Below are 24378 nucleotides of genomic sequence, written 5' to 3' on the forward strand. Positions count from 1 at the left end.
TATGGAATTTGCCTGTGTTACGCTTGTGTTGCCTACATGGACGCCGTCCTTCACTCCCCACTTACCTGTGCTCACCCATGCACTAGGAGTTCGCCCTTATGTACCCGCTTATTACAGCCACGTGTCTCAACCAACCGGAAACACCCACAGGAAAACCTATGAGCCGGTAGGCACGGGTTACACATATCAGACACAGGGGGCGCAGTGGACACACCCAGCGACCTGCAGGTGAGAGCTCAACACACGACACAGCTGCTGGTTTACTGGCACCATGCCCTTGAAGCTGAGCCCAGGAACCTCCGAGGATGCCCCGCAGTAATGCTGCCATGGTGGAACAACCTTTGTGGCACCTACAGTAGCCATGTAGAAAATGGCTTTCCTTCATTTGCACAGCCCCGGCCCCTTGCATCCATGCCTGTTGCTGCACACATAAGGTTCTCCACTTAGCTGTCCTCCACATGCACCAAATTGCATGTCACAATCGTCAAGACCAATAGTTTGGTGATTAGCTGTTTTGGGAAATGTGCCGGAAGCTGACTGTTTTATTTTATTACCATATGTTATTTGTTATTTCATGTTGAGTTATTGCTTATTCCCCCCCCCATATCTGGGATTTGCCTGACTGGTGACCCTGCCTTCTGGAATTGGGATCCTAGTTCGGAGCCCCGTTTCTGTAACACTGCATTATACAAAGTGTTTGTTTTATGAGACATGGTCTTGATATGGGTGTTTTGGGATGTTTGGAGATATAGGGGCAATGGTGGAGTGTGTGCGCTGTGGTTCTGGAACATTGGATGTCTCGTATGCTGTCTGGTGGTGGGAAGGTTGTGGTCATTTTGGTTTTTCTTGATGGGAGGGTGTGTGGGGGCAGTGGTCATTTTGGCAGGGTTACACTGATATTTTACCTTGTCTACATCGGAGGAATGGGACTCCTTTTTATCATTGTTCACCATCCATGAGATGTGTGCTCTGCGCACATTTACTATATGAGCCTTCACTATGTTTTTGGTGGCTTGAGAATATTTTAGGTTCTATGCTTGTTATACATTGGGAAACATTGATGGGGGGACATGGATGGGTTATGACTTAATTCGAAATTATTGTGCTGCTGGGCGTTCCGAAGGGTTTTGATATTGGTTTCTTTCTGTTTGCTGAAATGTCTATTTGTGTTTCTGATAAGCAGTGTATCATAAGATTCAATGCTACAGGTTCTTACAGGTGCCGGTATAGAAGTCCCCTCTTGACTGGAGATAGCTGCGGCGTGGAGTAAGAACCAAGTAAGCTGAAGCTGAATGATCCAGAGCAGGTAAGCAGAAGTAGGACGATCCGGAGCAGGTAAGCAGAAGCTGGATGATCCGGAGCAGGTAAGCAGAAGCAGGATGATCCGGAGCAGGTAAGCAGAAACAGGATGATCCGGAGCAGGTAAGCAGAAACAGGATGTTCCAGAGCACGGCAAGTGTGTTGCTGATACAGCTCACAGTAAGCAACACAAAGCACTGGAAGAATCTTGGGTGTGGCTTATATAGCCAGCCGCACCTAAACACTAGAGAGCTCATGAGTTATCATGCACTTCCTGTTTGGCAACAGGAAGTGGTAACCAGGAAGTTACTACAAACACTAGGAAGGAATGATAGGAGGGATTTGTTATGGGTTCTTTGTGTGCCTAGGCCAGGCCTGCCAAGCCTCCACCCAGCTTGCCCCAACTACCTGCCTGATACCCATGACAGTCTTCCCCCGCAGGACCCCTCCCAATGGTGTGTATGAGGGCTTTGGTTTCTCAGGGTGGTCCCGATGGAATTTCCGCACCAATCGGGGGGCTTGCATGTGCGTGCTGGGTTCCCATGATCTTTCCTGGGGTCCGTACCTCTTCCAGTCAATCAAATAATACAGGGTCTTTCGTACTTTTTTGGAATCTAATATGTTCTTTACTTCATATTCTGGTGCTTCTTCACCCACTTGTATGGGTACCAGAGGTGTGACGAAGTTCGGGTTCCTGGGTGTGCTGGTTTTAATAGTGACACGTCAAATACGGGATGTATACGCACATGTTGAGATAAAGCCAGTCTCATGGCTGCTGGATTAATTACTTTTTCTATTGTATACGGGCCGATGTATCTAGGCTGAAATTTCTTGGGACCCTTTAAAGCAATGTGTCTAGTTGCCAGCCAAACCGAGTCCCCCACTTGATAATCTGGGGCTTTCGGCGATGGCGATCAGCGTTTCTTTTCTGTGTTTCTTTGGCTTGCTGTAGTTTCCTGCTGGCTTCTCTGGCTGCTTTCATGATGCTGGCATGTAGATTCTTTACTGCGGGCATTTCAATCTTTTCTGCTGGATCGTAGACTGACGTTCTGGGGTTTCGACCATACATAGTAAAGAAGGGTGTTGCTTGGGTTGATGAATGTGTTGAGTTGTTGTAGGCACACTCTGCAATCCATAGAATTTCTGTCCAGCTTTGGCTTGTTTGGTGTAATAGACAGAGCAAATACTGTTCCATGGTCTGGTTTGTGCGCTGGTTTGGCCGTCCGTTTGAGGGTGGTGACTAGAAGACAGACAGACTTCTACTCTTGCCAGGGCACAACATTTTTTCCAAAAAACAAGATACAAATTGGCTGCCTCTGTCAGAAACGATTATAATAGGGAATCCATGTAACTTGACGATTCAGTCTAGAAAAACCTGTGCCAGGGTCTGAGCTGAGGGAATACCTTTTAGAGCTATGAAATGGGCCATTTTGGAGTAGAGGTCCACTACTACGTGGATGGTATTATAACCTGAGTTAGGAGGTAGATCAGTGACGAAGTCCATTGCTACTGTGTGCCAGGGCGCTGGCGAAATGGTGATTGCCTGAAGGAGGATGGCTGGTTTTTGCCTGGATGTTTTGTATTGTGCACACACCTCACAGGTGCCTATGTAAGGGACAATATCTTCTCGCCAAGTTGGCCACCAATAAGATTTGCTTACTTTCTTCATGGTTTTGGCTATACCCGGATGGTCGTCTAACAGCGATTTGTGGTAGTCTGATATAATTGCTTGTTGCAGATCCTTAGTTGGAACGTAGAGGCATTTTTGGTAGTATGGTAGTTTGTCTTGAATGGTGAATTGATCTCCCTTCGTGTCCCAAGCCAGTGGGTCTTCTTCAGACATATTTTCTTTTATTGTTTCTTGCAGAGTATTTAACGGAGATGGGCCGATGCAGAGGCTGAGAATTTTATGGTTGGGTATGCTCTCCACCGGGTTAGGGGAATTGTAGACTTCCTCTCCTGTGCCAATGCGGGATAACGGATCCACTTTCCCGTTCTTAACTCCAGGGTAGCAGGTGATTACAAAGTCATATTCCATTAAGGATAGGGCCCAACGGAGCTGCCTAGAAGACTGAGCTTTAGCTGAGCATAAGTATTGCAAGTTCCGATGATCTGTTATTATTGTGATGGTGTGTTTTGCTCCAAGTAAGTAATGTCACCATTCACACAGTGTACTTTTGATTGCTAGGAGTTCTTTCTCAGAAATTGCATCATTTAATTCTGCTGGGGAAAATTTCCTTGACCAAAAGACAATGGGGTGAAGGCATCCGGTTTCAGGATTTTGTTTAGACAATACAGCCCCCATGGTAATGCTTGAAGTGTCCGTTTCCATGATGTACGGTAAATCGAGCTGTGGGTGTTGCAGAATTGGGGCTGAGGTGAATTTTTTCTTCGAGAGCTCGGAAAGCTTCTTCCGCCGCTAGTGTCCATTCGAACTTTCGGTGTTTGCGCATCAAGGACATTATTGGATGTACAATATGTGAGATTCCTGGTATGAAGCATTGATAAAAGTTTGCAAACCCTAGGAAACTCTGTACTCCCTTTACAGACATGGGTGAGGACCAAGTGAGGATTGCCTCCACTTTTCTATTGTCCATCTTGATCCCTTGCGGTGTCAGTACATATCCCAGAAACTCCACCTCGGTGACATGGAAGGAGCATTTTTCTAGCTTTGTGTACAGTTGGTTTTCACGCAGTTTGTGGATTACAGCTCGCACGTGGGTTACGTGCTCTTGGGGAGTGGTGGAGTAGATCAGAATGTCATCGATGTAGACGACTGCGCAGACATCGAGGAGTTCCCGTAACACATCATTCATAAAATGCTGGAACGCAGCTGGGGCATTGCAAAGCCCAAAGGGCATGACCTGGTATTCGTACAAGCCATAGCGGGTACGGAACGCAGTCTTCCACTCGTCCCCTTTCTTCATGCGTACCAGGTCATATGTGCCGTGTAACTCTAGATTGGTGAAAATCTTCGCTTGTCTCACCTAGTCTATGAGTACTGGTATCAGAGGTAACGGGTACTTATTTTTTATGGTGACTTGATTTAGGGCCCGGTAATCAATACATGTTCTTAAGTCCCCCTCTTTCTTCGGTACGAAGAAGAGTGGGGAGGTGGCTGGTGACTTAGATGGTCTAATGAAGCCATTGGCCAGGTATTGATCCAAGTAGGTCCGTAGATGAGTGTTTTCTTCCTCGGTTAATGCATAAATGTGGCTGCACGGTACTTGTGCCCATGGTTGCAGGTCGATCTGGCAGTCGTAAACTCGATGTGGTGGTAGTGTATTAGTTTGCTCCTTTGCAAACAAATCCTGGAACTCCACCTCGTAGTGGTGCTGGACCAGCTTGGGTCTGTAGGAGCTGCCTTGCCAAATCATCTGTTTTGTCCCTGTTGACTACCAGTTCGCGCCTTAAGGCATTTGTCTCTGAGCGGGCTGCATGCACCTCGGCCCATAGTTCACCTAACAATAGGGAAAGTTGTTCTACCTCAGAGGTTTCCATCGCTCGGGCAGAGGTATTGAGGATGGCTTCGTGTTCTGTCACACTCACCTGTGTCTCTGCAGGAGCGATGGACGAGCCTCCCTTGACCCTGAGTCTTCACTTCCCCTGTTTCACCCAGAGGAATACCTGTCAAATACAAGGTGTACACTCATACCTGAATTCACCCGATTCCCCTGGGCCCTTCCCTTCTCTTTACTATGTACTGTGATGTTGCCCTTTGGGCTTACCTTGATCTTTAGTAGGGTGTGCATTCCATCCTGGATTTGCAGGGGCGCGATTCACTCATGCGATTGGTGCCAATGTCTGTAGGCTGAGTTCAGATGCCAAACACTGTTTTATGCCTTCACAGGGAGGCCGAGAGTTCAAGGCATCAGTTTCTTCCATGGCTAGAAACTCCTTCCCACAAGGGAACGTTGCACGGAGAATGTGGAGTGTCCAAAATTGTCCGTATTGTCTTTGTTTGCCGGTATTTTTGTGGGTGAGTAGCGCTGCGTGTAGAAGCTAGCTGCTGAAAGGTTTGCGCAGTGCCTTCAATTTGAGCGCGCCTGGTAATGTCTCTCCCTTTCCCTTGCAGGAGAAATTATGTGGTATTAGTGCCTCGAGTCCGGGTTCAACGCTACTGGAGACTTGGTGGTTAGGTAAGTTTGCACGGAGGCTTCTGGTAAGTATACACAGCATAGAGAGAGAGAGAGAGAGTGCAGTGAAATAAGTTTTTGCATTATTGGAGTTAGCGCAATGAATAATGTCTCTTCTGTTTTACAGGGGTTTGTTCGCTCGTGCAACTAACCTGGATTCCAGCGTCGCGGGAAGATTTGGTGAGTATGCGCAGCGTTACTGATGTGCACGTGTTAACGCTGTTCTTCTTTGTTCTTACAGGTGCCAGTTTAGAAGTCCCCTCTTGACTGGAAATAGCTGCGGCGTGGAGTAAGAACCAGGTAAACTGAAGCTGAATGATCCGGAGCAGGTAAGCAATAGCAGGATGATCCGAAGCAGGTAAGCAGAAGCAGGATGATCCGGAGTAGGTAAGCAGAAACAGGAGCATCCAGAGCAGGTAATCAGAAGCAGGATGATCCGGATCAGGTAAGCAGAAACAGGATGATCCAGAGCACGGAAAGTGTGTTGCTGATACAGCTCACAGTAAGCAACACGAAGCACTGGAAGAATCTTGGGTGTGGTTTATATAGCCAGCCACACCCAAACACTAGAGAGCTCATGAGTTATCATGGCAACAGGAAGTGGTAACCAGGAAGTTACTACAAACACTAGGAAGGAATGACAGGTGGGATTTGTTATGGGTTCTTTGTGTGCCTATGCCAGGCCTGGCAAGCCTCCACCCAGCCTGCCCCAACTACATGCCTGATCCCCATGACATCATGGCTGGAGAAACTACATGCGCCTGGTACTATTGCTGACTGAGCCATGTACCCGACATTGGCTTTTATTGTTGTTTTATTTCATTTTTATCGACCTTGTTGTACATTAAATATGGTTTAATATTGATGAGTAATTTCATGAAAATGGTGCCCGTTCTTTGTGTCAGTTAACGTTTTCCTCTCGTAACGTGGAATTCTCAAATTCATCCGGTATTGTAAAATGCAGCGCGGAGTAAAGAACCTGCAAGTACTGCTCCGATCAGCTGGTTTCTTAATGTGTTACGCGGTGACGTCGCTGTCAATTTCAGTCTGTTCCGGGATCGGATTCGGTATGCGCATGAATGAGGGCAGAGCAGGCTGGCACAGTGTATTGATGTGACCGGGAATCTGTAGGTGTGACGGATGCAGAGGCTGCCTTCATGATGATGTACATATGGCCATTGCACGATTCACACTGAATGAGGAACAGACATACCGGATGCTGGCTCGGTCTGTTCGGAGGTAACAATTGCTCTAGTTTGTACTTCTGGCGTTCATTGAGGATTGGAATAGCTTCACATTGATGGCAACGCTCCTTCCGTTGCTGTCCATATCAGCATATGGAATTTGCCTGTGTTACGCTTGTGTTGCCTACATGGACGCCGTCCTTCACTCCCCACTTACCTGTGCTCACCCATGCACTAGGAGGTCGCCCTTATGTACCCGCTTATTACAGCCACGTGTCTCAACCAACCGGAAACACCCACAGGAAAACCTATGAGCCGGTAGGCACGGGTTACACATATCAGACACAGGGGGCGCAGTGGACACACCCAGCGACCTCCAGGTGAGAGCTCAACACACGGCACAGCTGCTGGTTTACTGGCACCATGCCCTTGAAGCTGAGCCCAGGAACCTCCGAGGATGCCCCGCAGTAATGCTGCCATGGTGGAACAACCTTTGTGGCACCTACAGTAGCCATGTAGAAAATGGCATTCCTTCATTTGCACAGCCCCGGCCCCTTGCATCCATGCCTGTCGCTGCACACATAAGGTTCTCCACTTAGCTGTCCTCCACATGCACCAAATTGCATGTCACAATCGTCAAGACCAATAGTTTGGTGATTAGCTGTTTTGGGAAATGTGCCGGAAGCTGACTGTTTTATTTTATTACCATATGTTATTTGTTATTTCATGTTGAGTTATTGCTTATTCCCCCCCCCCCATATCTGGGATTTGCCTGACTGGTGACCCTGCCTTCTGGAATTGGGATCCTAGTTCGGAGCCCTGTTTCTGTAACGCTGCATTATACAAAGTGTTTGTTTTATGAGACATGGTCTTGATATGGGTGTTTTGGGATGTTTGGAGATATAGGGGTAATGGTGGAGTGTGTGCGCTGTGGTTCTGGAACATTGGATGTCTTGTATGCTGTCTGGTGGGAAGGTTGTGGTCATTTTGGTTTTTCTTGATTGGAGAGTGTGTGGGGGCAGTGGTCATTTTGGCAGGGTTACACTGATATTTTACCTTGTCTACATCGGAGGAAAGGGACTCCTTTTTATCATTGTTCACCATCCATGAGATGTGTGCTCTGCGCACATTTACTATATGAGCCTTCACTATGTTTTCGGTGGCTTGAGAATATTTTAGGTTCTATGCTTGTTATACATTGGGAAACATTGATGGGGGGACACGGATGGGTTATGACTTAATTCGAAATTATTGTGCTGCTGGGCGTTCCGAAGGGTTTTGATATTGGTTTCTTTCTGTTTGCTGAAATGTCTATTTGTGTTTCTGATAAGAGGTGTATCATAAGATTCAATGCTACAGAGGTTAATTCTTTGGGAGGGGTGCCGGGGGTGTTGGGTTGTTTTTTTTGTGCGCTTTTCGGCGTTGGCGTCATATTTCTGTTTCAGGGGGAATAGGGTGGGCTTTTTGTTGTTGTTTTTTTATGACTTTTGGACTGGCGCTTATTTTTTCGGATTGTCCCAGAACTTTTGAAATGTCTGTCAATAGAGGGTCTCATCTTTTGGTCTCTTCATGGAACGTCAATGGAATGAATAATCCTGTCAAACGGCAGAACATTCTGAATTGTATGGAAGATATGCAATGTGATGTTTATTTTCTACAGGAGACACGTTTTGTTGGAAGATATTGGTGTATTGCGTAAGAAATTACTAAGTGACGTTGCTGCTTCCTTATATTCCTCTAAGAGTAGGGGGGTTGCGATTCTTATACGGAGGAAATCTCCAATTACATTTCTGAAAACTAGCTGTGACAGGGAGGGGAGAGCTGTTGCTCTCTTGGTGGATATACAGGGTGTTCAACATGTATTGTGCAATATTTATGCTCCCTCAATGGGCGATGGTTCTTTCTCTATAGATGTGTCGCAATTAATACTCGATTTGAACTCCCCTAATATCATTCTTGGTGGTGACTTTAACCTGGTTGATGATCCATCTTTAGACCGCACTGGGCGAAAAACATTACAGAGAAAGGATACACAGTTTTGCTCGTTTAGGGTACTTGTTCAGGAGTTTGATCTGAAGGATTGTTGGAGATTACAACATCATGATTCCAGGGAGTTCACATTTTATTCTGGATCTCACAATACATACTTGAGGATTGATATGTTTTTTACAGCTGGTGGGTTGACTGCAAATCTTTTGAGTAGTTAAATTGGTTGTATCGCAGTCACCGAGCATGCACCTATTTTTCTGAGCCTGTCTTCGAATTCTGAATGCTGTAGAACCTTTCAATGGAAAATGAATACCTCGATTCTTCAAGATGAGGCCATTCTGGAGAAAATCAGGTCTGAGGCTGACTGCTTTGTGAGAGAGAACCAATCTGATGAACTTAGTAAGAATATTACATGGGAGGCGTTCAAATGTACAATGAGGGGCCTTACTTTAGGCTTATCCTGTGGCAGGAGAAAAAAATGGCAAAGGGGCGGTACAAAACTGATATCCGGATTGCTGAGGTGATGAGTGATTTGGTACGTGATCCAATTGACGCCGATAAGAGAAGGGAATTAAAGAAACTGAAAAAGGATTTGAACGACATTTTGGGTGCTAGAGCTGAAAAAAAGATTTATATAGGATCAAATGTGCCTACTTCGAGAGGGGGGGAAAGTGTGACAAATGGCTCGCCTACAGGCTAAGACAACAGGTTTCAGAAGGGGCCATTACTTCTATAAAGCGTTTGAATGGGGTGGTCACTTTTAAACCACGCAAGATTAATACTGTTTTCAAAGATTTCTACACAAACTTGTATGAGAATGAGGCTGGTCGAGGTGAATGTTTCTTTGGTAATTTGAATATTCTGAGAATTTCAGATGAAGAAATGGCTGGTCTAAATCAGCCGGTGACTTTGGATAAGATTAGGTCTGCTATTAACGGTTTGAATTCTGGGAAAACACCAGGGGCTGATGGTTTACCAGTTGAGTTTTATAAGATTCTTCCTGAGGCAGCATTGGGGCTCTTGAGAGATATGTATGTTGAATCTAAGGAGGTGGACTTGCTTCCAAAGTCTTCCAATCATGCTACCATCTCAGTATTTCTGAAAAAAGGAAAGGACATCGTCTTACCTTCCAGTTACCTACCGATAAGTTTAATAAATACTGATAACAAGATCTTGGCTAAAATACTTGCTTTGCGCATTGAAGAGGTGATTCAAAGACTTATTCACACGGATCAGTCTGGCTTTGTCAGACATTGTAGAACTTCTAGCAATATTTGGAATCTCTTGTTGACTATGTTGCAGGCCCAGACTGTGGATGAGGACGTAGCTGTGCTCTTTCTCAATGCTGAAAAGGCGTTTGATCGAGTTAATTGGCATTATATGTCTTCAGTGCTGAGGGCAATGAATATGGGTGATGAATACATTTCATAGGTTTCCCTTTTGTATGCCTGTCCCACGGCAGATGTTAAGAGGAACAGCTTGCTGTCAGAGTCTTTCAATCTTTGGAAGGCCACCAGGCAGGGATACCCACTTTGACCATTACTGTTTGTGCTGGCCATTGAACCTTTCGCTATTGTTTTACGAAGTGATTTGTGCTTGAAACATGTGTCCTTCAATGGGGTTGAACAGAAAACATGGTTTTATGCAGACAACCTTTTACTAGTTTTACGGGACCTAGATATTTCTTTGCCATCTCTGATGAACACCCTTGATCGATTCCATGAGGTGGCCGGATATAAAATAAATTGGTCAAAGTCTGAGGTTTTGCAATCACGAGGAGTTGTGCTAAATCATTGGTCACTGGTTATGGATTTCAATGGTGTTTACACAAAATAAAATACTTGGGGATTTGGTTGACTCCAGTTATGAGTGATATGATGGAGGTGAACATGGGGGAGGCCTGCCGGGAGCTGAAATATATACCCAGAGGTGGTCGGTTTTACATTTATCATTGTGGGGCAAGGTGAATGCCTTGAAGATGGTTGCAGCCCCGAAAATCAACTATGTTTTGAGTATGCTCCCTCTGAAGGTTAGTGCATATTACTGGAAACTAATTGATGCAACTCTACAATCCTTCCTTTGGGACGGGAAACCTCCTAAATTAAAACTGTGGAAGCTGCAGTTGCCAGTTGAGAGGGGGGGCTCGGGGTCCCCAATTTTAAGGCGTATCATCTGGCGTTCTCTTGACAGTTTTTGCTTCCTTTTCTGGGTGATTCTCCAAGTGCTTGGGCAGTGGCAGAGGCGAGCTCATTGGGCCCTCTTGCCCCGCGAGCTGTGCTTACGACAGTTAGCAGGCATGGTAGGAGATTCCCCCTGACTGAATTTCTGAGGGATGTGTGAAAATGTTTTCATGACACGTGTGGTTCTATTGCTTTGAAGTCACCTTCAGCCTCAATTTGGCTTAATAAAGCTATTACAGATGGTGGCAGACCTTTATTGTGGCCGGAATGTTTTGTTGGTGGTGTTCATTGGATTAGTGATATGTACAGGGATGGAAATAGGTTGATTTTGATGTGTTACGCACACTTCACTACTGACAATCTTTCAGTTGCAGACTACAGGAAATTAAGGAGATGTATTGGTGAGGTTGATGGGAATGGATCTGTGAGTTTGGAATTTTTTAACGTGGGCAGTCAATCTGTTGTGAGCGAAGTATATTGTTGAATTGTTGCTAACTATAATGGGAATAATGGTCTAACAGATGAATGGAGTAAGAGATTGGGATGCGAGATCACTGCTGATGTGTGGCTTGAGTTGTGTGCTAATGTGAAGCTCTGCTCGATTAATTTGTGCTCTAGGCAAATTAAAATTCTCAACCAGGTTTATTGGTGTCTGACGAGACTCAAGAGGAGGGGCATGTCAGATTCTGATGTGTGTTGGTGTTGTGATGTGGAGGTGGGCAGTTTCGAGCATTTACTCTGGACTGTGTTCGGGTCAGAGGTTTTTGGCAGGAGGTCTGTACTATGTGTCTGCGGGTCCTGAATCGCAATATCAATTTAGACTTTAAAACAATGGTTTTGGGGTGTGGTGCCTTACTTGAAGATTTTTCCCTGTCTGAAAAAAAGTTTTTGTTCAGGGGAGCATCAATATGCAAGAAAATTATCTTGAGGGGGTGGAAATCCCGAATCCCGCCAAATTCAGATGATTAGGTTGATGAGATGGTTTGTTTGGCGGCTATTGAAAGAGTGATCTACAGAAGGATGGGGAAAATGCATTTACATGCTAAGGTCTGGGAATGTTTTCTTGAGTATGTACTAGTTTTTACATGTGTTTTTTTTCTTTTCTTCTCTTCTCATGAATTTATTATTGGTAAACTTTATATGCTATGTTGAGTGATTCACTATGCTTTGTATTTTCTTATGTTCTTGTTTGGTAAAATGTAAATAAAGAATTTAAAACATTTTTTTGGGGGGAATAGACTGATGTGGTGCACCGAGCAAAGGCTGATTTTATCATCATGTCGCTTTTTGAAAATTATATTGAGAAAAATTCAACTTTTAACAAACAGTAACTTGATGCTAATTTTTTATGTGTTTTAGTATGATGAGATGTTCTTTATGTAATGTGCGAAAGGTTTCTACATTTGTATTGAACATAACACAATAAACAAAACAACAACAAAAATGAATCAAAGGGTGACAGTTAAATGTGTCACACATAATCATTACACAGGTTGAATTATTTGGTTGGGGACAGATTTAGCATATTTAAAATGCACTGCGTGCAATTTACGATTTCCTGGAAAAAGGACTTTCCCAGCATGCAGTGTAAAGGTTCAACCATTAAGGCGCTTACTGGAGGTGTGGCTGCTTGGTTTCGACAGTTCCAATGAATATTAACTGTTGCAGATCTGCGTGTTTATGTTACGCATATTTTTGAATAATACTTCAGCATGCTCCTAAGAACTCGCTCTCATGTACCCCCTCCTTGTTAATTTATGGACAGCCGTTGAGGATGGGCTCCCAAGAGGACTGCTCTCTCCTGTAAACACACTAATGCGCAGCCTGAACTCCCAGGGATCAGAGTGACTGAAACCCTCATGAAAATTAATGATGTCCGACTTCTAAGTACCAGAGATTACACACTAAGTCAAACACAGAATGATACGTTGGTAACAGAGCCATGCATTTAGATATTTTTCCCGGTTTGTTTGGACGGCATTTCTGTGAAAGGGCGCTGTCCCAGGTAAGCTTCGGTTCAAATTCCTGTCAGAACTCCTCTGATCTCTGTAATAAGGACAACACGTCCAAGTGGCAGACGCCAAGTGTCGGTACTGAGATATTACGCCTCGTTTCGATGATCTGGGTAGAAAATGAAATTGCATATTAAATGTTGAAGTGGCTACGAACAGTTGAATAGATCTGGCGTTTAACAAAATACAACTAGTAAAATAATTAAGTTGATTTAGTATTGTGTTATAGCACACTATCCTATTTGGACACCCATGTGTAAGCACACTGGGAACTCAGCAGAGTTTGGGAGAGCAAAGACAGGGGACAAGTGCTCCCGAACATATAACGCCCACTACAGTTTTGAGATGCACCAAGAAGTCAAGTGAGCCCGACTCACGAAAGGAAACAGAATGCACATTCTGTCCATATGGAAGACATTTTGATTCAGACGGGGGTGCGAAGGAATCATAATTAGCTGGCAGCGACAAGCAACCCGCCAGTAAATTATTATCTGTGCCATTTTCATGCATTGCCATTGGCACCTTGGAGCTGTGGGATGGGGGCGCAAAGTTCACTCCCATCACCTCACCTGTTCTGCAGACATGTCTATATCTCCACCCTCATTGAATTTCCATGTGGGCGGAGATAATTAAATCCTTATGGATTCCGCCGGTTTTTTACACCTGTAACAACTAGCTGGAACCCATAGGGATTCATGTTAATGATGTCTGCCATGCATGTACATGGAATGTGGGATCAAATGCGTGTTAAAAGGCATTCAGCACTGGCCGGATTCCCATGCTTTTTTTTTTATTTACCCGTGGAAAATCAATAAAAATAGGAAGCAGTGGGGCATGGACATGTAAGTGTTAGCATCTGACCTCCTCCCCTGCCAGTTTACGCCATAACCATCCAATAGTGTTTACTACAAAATATACAATATTTATGTGTTACTTCTCCTTAAATTACCGGAATGTGGCCATACCTTGGAAGTGTCCACAGAGTGGTAAAGAGCTGGTTAGGTTAATGATAGCATTATACACATCCTTACAAAGCAGGTTCCATAATCACCAACATTTCTCGTTTAAGTCATTATTTTTCCCAGCGCAAATGTGATGAAACAATTGGCATTTTTTTTAAAGTTTTACTAAAATAGAAATTTTTCCCCATTTCAAAAATGTAATTTTGTAGGTTTACGAAAAAAGGGAAACTTTTCACATTACACTTGGTCACGTGCAGGATCCCCGCTCAGGACTTTTGTAACATCTTGTGATCAACATGCTTTTTATTTTTGTGGAACAAAGACCCAAGTGAAGTAATATATTATGTGCAAAAGATCCAAAAGGCTCGCCATGGAATACATGCGGAGGGGTGTATAAACCAGAAAAGGGATCACAATCGTGCACGCTGGGGAAACCATGCCGCGTTCACCACAAACCTGAAAAGAAAATTCAAAAGTCAATGAATAAAAGAAAACTAGAAGAATCTGTTTAATCCAGTACACGTGGATAACCGATCGGATGACGTCACATGTCAATATTTCGAAAAATACGTGGAGGCTGTTGTATTACAACTAACTCTGATTGACATTAACGAGATCTAAGTTTGAAATAGATTAATTATGCTATGGTAATGGGCATTTGTATAGTGCCTTTCCCCATTGGTATGGTCTCAGCATGGAGGTGTAAGTTATGTCAAACGCCCTCTGTGACCGGAGTTAAGGTAAGTGGAGTCAGGGTAGTAGTATGTGTGCAGTTAGACCACATTTTTCATGGTGGATAGCTGCATTCTAATATTGGAAGTAGTGTGCAGGGTATGTCAGACACGTATGTGCGCAGCTCGGCCGAATTGTCATGAGGTTAGCTGCATTCTAGTGGAGGTGCTGCTAGTGTGTGAGATTATGAGCCCGATTCATGGAACTATTTGCGTGTGAAATACTGGATTTGAGTGACAAAATGCATGCAGAAACATGTCAGTCGATTAATGGAATCAACTGCACAGGATATTTAGCCCAATTTCGTGGGACCACGTAGGGCGTGGGCGAGACCTACGCAGAGGGCAGATGTGTAGGCGGAACAAGGGAAATGGGGAATAACATGCCAAATAGTCAGCATTACAATGGACGACACACAGGCAGTCCATGGCACACCTACAAGTGCGCATGACACAACATATTCATGGATATGACCGCACAACCTCTCACCTTCGAAAAGCCCACAAAAACCCCCAAACTCTCTGCCACCCGAAAGCAGGCATACAGAATTGCGCAGTGGATTTGCAACTTTGGATATGTGTTTGCATGCCAGATTTATGGGTGCATGCACACAGATGGGATCCCGATCATTGTTAGGGATGTGCGTACGCAGTGTAGTGGGATGCAGGAATGGTTTTCGGGAGTTCGCCTGCAGGTTTTCCCGAGTGATAACCGAGTTACGATAAATCTTGCGCATGTTGTCGGGGTGCCAGTGACAGTTATGGGGGACCCTGCGGAGGATGCCCGATGTGCAGGTCTACTTGCGTCCGACCCCACGTAATGTTTACAGGGTTCATGTAATACATGCACTGTTTACAGGGTGCATGAATGCACGTCTGGGGAGCACGCAAATATAGCTGTTTCTGCCTGTTTTGGTTTTGCGTGGTGGTGTGTCGTGGGCATGCCGGTGTATATGGTTCATTTGCGTTAGGGATTCCATGAATACGCAGAGCGTGCAGTGTAACTTCTGCATGCAGGGTTGTTCTCGGCACTCAGGCATTGCGGGATAAACGCATACTTTTCCATAAATCAGGCCCTAAGTGTGCAACTAGGCTGAATTTATCGTGGGGGATCGCTGCAGTCTAAAGGTTGTTGCAGTGTATACGCTGGTGTATAATTATGTGTGCAGCTAGGATGAAGTCATCATGGAGGATAGCTACATTCTAGTGTTGTAGGTGCTAAGTGGAGAGTTCGAGTAGTGGGAGGTATGTGCGAGAATCCGTGGAGTTTGGGAAAGGCCTCCCAGTCCATGATTGTCTTCCTGTGCCTACCAAATTAGCTATGACGTCTGGTGCATCAGGAACCTCTAAGTCTAGTATGAACTCAGCTCTTTCTGCAATAGATGGCCGTACTTTCGCAGGCCTAGCACTTCAAGATATATGACGCTAATAGCTTCCAGGTGCAGAGGAATGTTGAATAATCTAGGTCCAGGCATGGCTAGGGCTGCTGAGTGTGGTAGCAATGCTAAGGTCATGTTAATGCAGTACAGGACCAAGGCGTTACAGATCTTCTGTCTACCATCCCTGGGTCTAACTGATTGGGTATTACTCATGAAATCCAAGCTTCTGGATAAGCAGACTATGTCCTGGTCAATGAAAATTCCCAGTACTTCCTGCAATGCTTGGCTGGATCCTCCAAGAACCCAAAGACTAAAGCGTTTGAAACCAGATCATACTCTTTAGTGATGTGCTTGTCTGTAACTTTCGGGTGCATCGGATGGCTGGGCATTCTAGGTGCAGTGCAAGGTTAGAGGTTGCTAGGGGCAGTGCATCGCTGTCCCTTACATGAGCTGAGCTCACCAGAACATCACTGATCTACAGAGCATAGTACATTGACAGACTACTGAGTGTGGTACAGAGCCATGCATGATTAAGTGCTACTAAGCCCAGTGTTCCTTGTTCCTGGCATTCTTACCTGTCTGTCATAGAGGGTTCTTGGCCTTTCCCAGCCATGGATAGTTGGTTGGGATATTGGCTTCTGGTTCCCAGATTATAGCTTTTGCCCATAGGGTGATGCCCAACTCCAGGAGCTGATACAGCCCCTGCTCGGTGTTAGGGAAGATTTCTCTTTAGGGAACTTTTCCTCCATATTCTATGGATCCACAAACAGCTTCACTCCACTGGTTTTTGCTAATTTTGTTCTGGGGAAAACTCAGACTATCAGTACTGGGAAACGGTTTTCCTTTTGGTTATCATTTTGACTGTGCACGCAGCATCTTACAAGGCACTGCAGTGGGGATACTTTTGTATCACCCTAATCATTTACATTTGGGATATTTGGTTGCTTATATATGTGCCCAAAGACAAGCTGGGGGCAGAAGATACATTTTTACAATGGTTGCATTATTTTAGTGAGCACATTCACGTTTACCGTGTCAGGCTACTAAATGTGGCTAGTGCCAAAAAAAGGCCTTCTCAGGTCAGGAAATCCCTTATATGGTCATTCATTCACCCAGAAGGCTGCTGCTTTTGTGGGATACTGGTGGCCTGGTGTGTGTGGACTCAGGATGTGGGTGGGACTGCCTGGTCCACTCCACATCTGGGGCACCTGAAAGTCTAGGTGTGGGGCATGAGTGAAACCCATTAGACCACTGCTGACTGCTTGAATGGTGCAGATCTTTACCATTGGTGGGTTTGGACTTGCTTTAGGATAGGAAGACTCCTGTAGCCGTTTCTTCAGATCAGCGTTGGAGCCAAGTATCCTGTGTAGAAGACCAGCCAACTGGCATTCCTTGATGTGTTTGGCCCGGTGAAGCCCGGCTCGACTACATGATCTGCACATGGCCAGAGCAGTGCTTCAACTCTTGGATTGTTGTGACCAACCAGTCCAGAGGCCATCTTGAGGATTTTGCCACCTTGACCCTTTGGAAGGATCCCTGGAACAACCCGTGTACTGACCAACTCCCCAGAAAGCTACCTCAGTAAAATCAGAGCCGTTTTGTGTTTTCAGACAGAACTTCGGTGCTCGCCAGCACGTGCCATAAGTCACCTTCCTGCTAAGGTTCAACTTCCCAGCATCAAAGGATTCCATCCTGCAAGGTCTTCTTTGACCACTACTGGAAAGATGCCTGCTGTCGCCCATGGTCAGTAGCCCTCAGTGCAACTTGACTTCCCATTGTGGTGAAATTTCATGATGAGTTTTGCATGAGTGCGTTCTGCATTTGTTCTTCGCAAAGGGTTGACACTGCTCCTGAAACCAACCGGAAGAATCCTTGCAACTGCAGCTGCTGGGCATCTTCTACTGGACCAACGGCGGGGAAACATGCCTCCAGATATGCCTAGCCGACTTGCCTAGTCACTTGGTAAAATCTGAGTTGGGGTGTGAGTAAGCAGTTTCAACACATTCACCTCCCCCTGTTCTCCTCAGAATAAACCTTAGAATACACTTTGGTTATTCCATTCCTTTGCTTTTTGATCATTTGATCTAAAAGCTGCCCCTAAAGCTAGGGAAATAGTTTTACTGACCTGTATTATAGAAGTATCTTCTGGAACATTTTTCACCACCACAAGAACTCTTCCTACCTCTGTCCCCTCTCCTAAGAAGAAGCTTTATGACTTTGCACACAGGGCCCCATACATCATAGCGATTGGACTTACAAAGTCAGGGCTTACTTCTTGTGAACTCATTTCATCCTACTGCATCACTGCTTACCTTCTTTATAGTTGTCTAAGTTATTGTATGCATTCCTAGAAACCTAAAGGGGACTGGATATATGTTTGATAATTGAGTGTCTTGTGATATTCCTAACTGTGGATTTAATTTTTCTAGTGTGTGTTTTGGGCCTATAATAGAGCAATTTTTGTACTTACCATTCTAAATTGAATTATTGTGCTCTTCACTGTGTGGACTCATTGTGGAGCTCTGGACACACTCACTCTCCTGAGACATTGCCTTGGTTGCTCTCCGCGCTTCCCTGGATTGGGTTTTTGCTAACATCTCGAGATCCCCAGTTCACTATAACTACGGTTGCCTCCTAAAATCTGTCCCCCCCACCAGTTTTCAGGTATTCTTTTTTGCCAAATCCTCCATATCAACCAATTGGGAGACAATGTACATGGCCATGAGCGCCGAGCATTTGCAATTCGTGTGCTGTAGGCTGCTGATGTGGCTGCTCTTCCTAAAAATGTATATACATCTACCTTCCTTGTCCGGGCTATAGCTACTACCAGTAAATCGGATATGGATTGTCCCCTTATCTATAAATGGTCTGTGGGTGCGGATTTGTATTTTTTCTGGATCTTTGGATTACTTGTCTTGGTGGAAGTGGGTTTTAATATAGTGGGGTTAACCCTCTTTATAGCATCAAGCAGGGGTAAGCAGTGGCATATTTGTTTCTTTTCCTCAAAATATCCTCTGTGAAATCTACCTCCTCGCAATAATCCTAAAACATTGTGCTGTTCTGAGGACTGAGACGTGCAGAGGAAGGGGTCTTCCATAGGGGATGACACTGGTCATTTTTCCTTGTCTGGTGGGGCCATTACATAATTGTCTGGGTCAACGTAATCTTGAAGGTCTATATGGGAGTCTGAATACTCAGTGAAGCGCCGTAGTTCACGGGTTGAATACGTCGCTTCCTGACTGCTGTCAGTTCCTGAAGATTGACTACTTTACCAGGGTATCCAGAAGTTCACGTTTTGGGGTGTTTGTGTTCCTAGCTATTGGTTCCCTAAGCTCTCTCATGGACCCTCTATTTGACATCGAGGGGGTTCCACTGGCATTGTGTTGATCGGTATCTGGCTTTCAGTCTAGAAAGTAGCTATGTAGGGGGTAGCCCCTTACGCCACCTCCCAGTCCTCCACCTGCACCTTTCTTTTCATGATGTTGGAAATGGAGCTAGAATCATCTCTGTAGGTTTTTTTGTGAAGAGGGTGTATAGGTTTTGGATATACCCTTTACCCTTTATCATGTGTGTTTTTCCTTATCGAAGTTGTGATAGTGTGCTTGCCGCTGACGTGTCTGACTCAAACATTAAAAGAACACAGTAAGCACAGGGCTTTTACAGGGTTGTAACAAAAACCTGATACCCAGGAACCTGAACCAACAATGGCCAAGGCAGATTAAAAGAATAACCCTTTCTCCCAGAAGCAGCAACAACACCAAGGCGACTGTGGAACCTAAGTGTATCCAAGCTGCTTAAGGGGGGAACATGGTAGCCAGTCAAACAACAAGGGTCCAACAATGAAAGCAAAGGATGCAGGAAACCCAGGATGGCCCTCCAAGAGGGTGCTGACGCTGAGTAGTGGTGACCCCCGCACTCTTCTAGGCCAGAGAGACTGCCTAGCTTGAGGCGCTTGGTTTAGGAGGATGTTATGGAACAAGATTATAATGACCTGAACTATTCCAACACAGGACAGCAATTCCAGCAAGCAAGGAGGTCTGTAGTGGGGATGGGGAGGAATGGTTAAGGGAGAGAGCAGGAAAAGCTAAGGTTCAGGAAGGGATTTCAGCACCCAAAGAAGCAGCCAGGAGCAAGTTCATAGGAGCCAGGGTACAGATAGTATGGTCAAAACAGATTATTTGATAAAGCAGCCATCTTATTGGCAATCCTCCAGCAGGTTAAGAATCTCCTCTAAGGAATGCACAGGGGTCATACAACTTGCCCCTCACACCAAGATAAACATTCACTGAAGAACTGGCCTAAGCTCGTCCTCCAATCGCAAAACCAGGTGCGCGTGTGTGCGCGCGCGCACAGACACACACACACACACACACACATGACAGTTACGGAATTAAAGCATAAAATCAGGGGGAAAATCGAGCGGGTGAAAATGCTGAATTCGTCATTGAAATGAAAAATGGTGAGTAAGGGAAGCAGGTGTTGCGGGGGTGTTCCCCGCTCTTCTTACTCGACAATAATGTGTGCCAGGGGTGTCCAGCGCTTTCCTAAAAAGGAAAGCGAGGGACAGATTACGTTTTTTTTTTAAAAAAGCACCCTACGGTGGAAGTTCGGCATCTCGATGGGGTGGTGGAACTTGCATTGCAGGGATAGAGCCGTGCAGAGGAGTAGCAGGTAAGTCGATTGCAGAGGTAAGTATGGATGGTAGGGGGCTGGAGGGTGGGGGATAAAAGTCAGGGGGTGATGTGCTTGATTATTTGTTAACGGGCATTTCAACTTCGTCATTTTCGAATTCGACATTTTCATTTATGAAATAATCACATACATCCGAAGGTTACTACTACCTTTTGGAGCAGTTATACAGACTTGGCATAAAGACAGTGTGCGGGGCCCATATTAAAATGTGTGGTGGCTTCAAGACCTTGTCCCATCTTTTGTGTTATGCCGATTGTTTAATGGTTTGTGGGCAGAAATTTCATTGAATATAATCTGAGTGTGTTGCATAAGGTTCTGTCATCCGGATCTGCTGGTTTTGCTACCCTTAATGAAGCCAATTTTCCCTTGCCTGTTTTTTACAGAAAACCTGGTGGAGACGTTCTATATTATGGGATGGTGGGGAGGGGTTTTGTCTAATCAGGTGTAAGCATATTTGTATTGCAAGTCTCCTTAATTGATGGAGCTGTTGCCTGACTGCTGTAATTTTATCATTGCTGTGTGCCCGTAGACTGTCCTTAGTGTATTTTACATTTGTGTGATTCTATGAAATGTGGTAATTGTGATGGTTTTATGAATGTAACAAAAAAAAAAAACTTGAATTTCACATTTGGAAAATAACTTGGCTGCTACTACCACAGAGGACTAAGGATTGGACGACACACATGTTTTCTCTTATTGACGTTTGGTATCTGACTTTAGTTTACTTGCTCACTGGTTGTATAGTGACCAGATTTCTGCACTTTCTTTAGCTTCATGACTTATCGGGGCGCAAAGGAGAATGACTAAGAGCACGTTGGCTTCAGATGTGTCTGTTGCATTAAGTCCAAAGCATTCTTGCAACCCCACATCAAATAAAACTAGTCCTAAGGAGTATGAAATGAAAGTCTACTGTACAACTGCCCTGAAGAAGCTCACTGTAAAGACTGTAATTGAACAGATCTTATGAGTGAAACGCATGATTGCAGGTTATTTTGTGCCAGCTAGTTACTTTGATACTAAAATGTAATATTGCAGATTGAACCTTGAAATAATTTGCCAATTATTTGAAAACGGCAGTTTGAGATGTTATTTTGGGTTGAACAGAACAAGTTATATTGGTGTTAAAATCCACTTTTTGTAGATAGAATTTAGACAAAAATTCATCAAGGTTTGGGCAAGTTATTTTGTACTGGCAAGTTACTTTAATGCCTATATCTAATTTTGAAGACTGCATGTTTAAACATGAATGTATTGACAGGAGAGGTGCAACTAAGGAAAACATATATTTTTCCTTGGAAAAGGGAATCCAGTTATATAACTGTTTTCCTTGGAATAGGATTAATAAATTTGAAAAACTGTATTGTGCAACTTAATGTTTTGAATACAGATTGGTACAGAAATACACTGTGGAAAAATCCTAATTGAACAATTGCACGACTTCCAAAGCTACTTTTTTTATAGGCATTCAAAACTCATGCTTTCAATTGTTAGTACAAATTAGTAGTTACTTACATTTCTGAAAAACAGGCGAAGACAATAAGTCTGCTTCAGGAGACAGTTCAGTTAGTACAATGGTTTACATATAGTTTTTTCGAGACACCAGTAGATGTACTTGTAAACTATTGTGATGTGTTTTCTAGACATATTTGAAAAACACACTGTTTCAAAAATATCTGAATAGGCAATTATGGGTGAAAAATTAAGTAAGTAGCTTATTCTCATTGAGAAAGAGAACTCATCAGAAACAGCAAAGCCACATCGGTTTCCATGGTCCCCGTCCGCTACACCGTATTCTCTTCATAGATGGAATGAAGTAGTGCCAGGCTCCAGAATCACGACTTAATGCAATTGATCTGTATCCGTCGCCACCATGCACTCTTTGGCGCAAGGCAGAGATCATTAATGACAACCACCACGAAAAGAATGGAGCCGTCATTGCAATGGATTCCAATGGACTGCAACTCTTTTTTACCATAACAGAAAAATGGAGGTTCGTAGGGATCCATCCTCCTGCATAACTGCTGAACCCATATGCATGCATAAGTATTGGCCAAACCCCAAACCCTCTACCGTAATGATAGGCTCACAACTTGTGCCAAGTGTTGGCAATAAAAGGCCGTAGGATTTTATTGTACAGATATGAGTTATGGCAATAACAATATCACATATCATGATGGTATCATACTTTTGGGCACAGGGTCCTGAGGTTACCCCCTCTGACCCGTGCTGCCTTCTTGTGTCCCACGACTTGTTGTGGGCACTGTACAGTGCCTTGTACTTCTTTTTGTTCTTCTCCCCTTTTTGTAGGGTGGGCGGGTTCTGTGGTAAAGGAGCAAGAAGATTTGGAAGACACTGAGTAAACAGTGAAGCTCCTGTTTGCTTGGGTCCCCGTTCAGGGTCCACCAACAGATTGTGTTTACTCTGAGCATGCTACTCTCATTTACAGGACCCAGGGAGGCCCTGGGTCTTTGTTGTGTATGTGGTGGGGGCTGCTGTTGTCGATCAACCTAAATCTGGCAAGAACCTTTTAATGAGTAGGGCATGCTGAGCCAAGAATTAGTCTGCAAGATATACGCTGTGAAATGAACATGTGAAAACTCCTATTACCACAAATGTATTCCATCATAAGTATATTAAAATTATACTTCGTCATGATAGCTCTTAGGGTGTCTCTACCACTTCAAAGCCTGTCCTGAGTAACTCAAGATGTTTCATCAAGCGCAGGATTCAGCATAAAACAAAAGTAATCACACATAGAAGCAGGTCTTAAACACCTGCTACAAATGTAATATCTGTCATTGCACACCCGTTAGGATTCCAGCCCTGGAGGCCTGGTGTTGGACAACCCTATATCACATACCCCAATCATCTATGGTGGATTATTAAGAATTATATGTCTAGACTATTTTCTAAAACATGCAGTGAGAGTGCTAATGTGTTTCTTAGCATTCACAGAAATAAATGTCACAGTGGAGCATCTCACACGCAGAAAACATTAATAGGGATCTCTGTTGTCCGTTCAAGTAACATCACAATACCTATGAGAGCTGCTCCATTTCATCCCAAGTTATACATATACAGGCCACGCTCATTCCTTTTCTCTAAATGTCTATGGTGTTTGGCCAATTGTAAACATCCTCAATATCATGTCTATCTTTTACACCTGCTTGAATCCAGCGTCTGTCCTGCCCAACCTACAAACACTGTTCTTCTTTGTGTTGCAAACTTAATTGTATTTGTTTTTAATACTAATTATCTTCACTATTAATTCTCCTTTTGCTATACTTTGTTTTCAATAAAGTCGATCCCTCTATTACTCGCCCATCTCTATTTTCTCTTGGTGCCTGTACTTCAGTCTTTTCTTGACTTTCCTCTGTTGTGTCTGACCAACCAAATAGGTCTCCTGGAATGGGAAGAAATGGTCTCCTCATTCAATCTGTTCAGTGTAGATGCTGTTCCTGGCACTCTCCTGGGCTGGGTATATCTCACCTCCCTGTCAGCTCCGTTATTGTGCTCCACAACGCTCTGTGCTTGGCACATTTCCAATGTCCCCTTTCTGAATTCCTGACCCTAATATAGTTTCATCCATTGGCCTGAATTGCCAGTTCTGGGAAGAATATTGTCATTTTGTTCTTCTCCCCTTTCGCTGTCCATAGCACTCTTCTGTTTTCACTTATCTTTCTGTGATGAAAAAGTAGATGTGTTATCACGCCCTGACTCAAAATTAGAGTAATCATCCTTTTTATCATTCATGCCTTCCACTCAGAGAACCCTCTCCCCCTACACTATTCTGTAATGCCGGTGATAATTCACA

This window comes from Ambystoma mexicanum, chromosome 5q (assembly GCF_040938575.1).
Source record: "Ambystoma mexicanum isolate Mex_15411 chromosome 5q, UKY_AmexF1_1, whole genome shotgun sequence".
Classification (NCBI taxonomy): domain Eukaryota; kingdom Metazoa; phylum Chordata; class Amphibia; order Caudata; family Ambystomatidae; genus Ambystoma; species Ambystoma mexicanum.